This window comes from Pteropus vampyrus, unplaced genomic scaffold (assembly GCF_000151845.1).
Source record: "Pteropus vampyrus isolate Shadow unplaced genomic scaffold, Pvam_2.0 Scaffold1037, whole genome shotgun sequence".
NCBI lineage: Eukaryota > Metazoa > Chordata > Mammalia > Chiroptera > Pteropodidae > Pteropus > Pteropus vampyrus.
In genome coordinates this window covers 34,365-34,721 of record NW_011889818.1, presented here as the reverse complement: position 1 = coordinate 34,721, position 357 = coordinate 34,365, and positions in this window count along the sequence as shown.

Sequence of the window (357 nt, the reverse complement as noted above, 5' to 3'; positions counted from 1 at the left end):
TCTGATCTCGGAAGCTAAGCAGGGTCAGGCCTCGTTAGTACTTGGATGGGAGACCACCTAGGAAGACCAGGTGCTGTAGGTGTGAAAAATAAATTAAAAATAAATAAATAAATAAGGGATTATAAGCTGACAAGGTCCTTGCAATCTGTGAGGTCAACCAAGGGTTGCCTCACCTAAAAAAAAAAAAATCACAAAAAGTCACCTGTTCACAGTCTTATAAAAATGCTTCTTCTCCATGCGGGTCCAGATATTCCTCTGTGGGAGGCCAGCGGGCTGACTTTGTATGTGCTGCTGTCTTTGTTATAAACCACTCTTTCCTTGCTACAGCTTGAAATGCAAAAATCACAAAATGAAGCT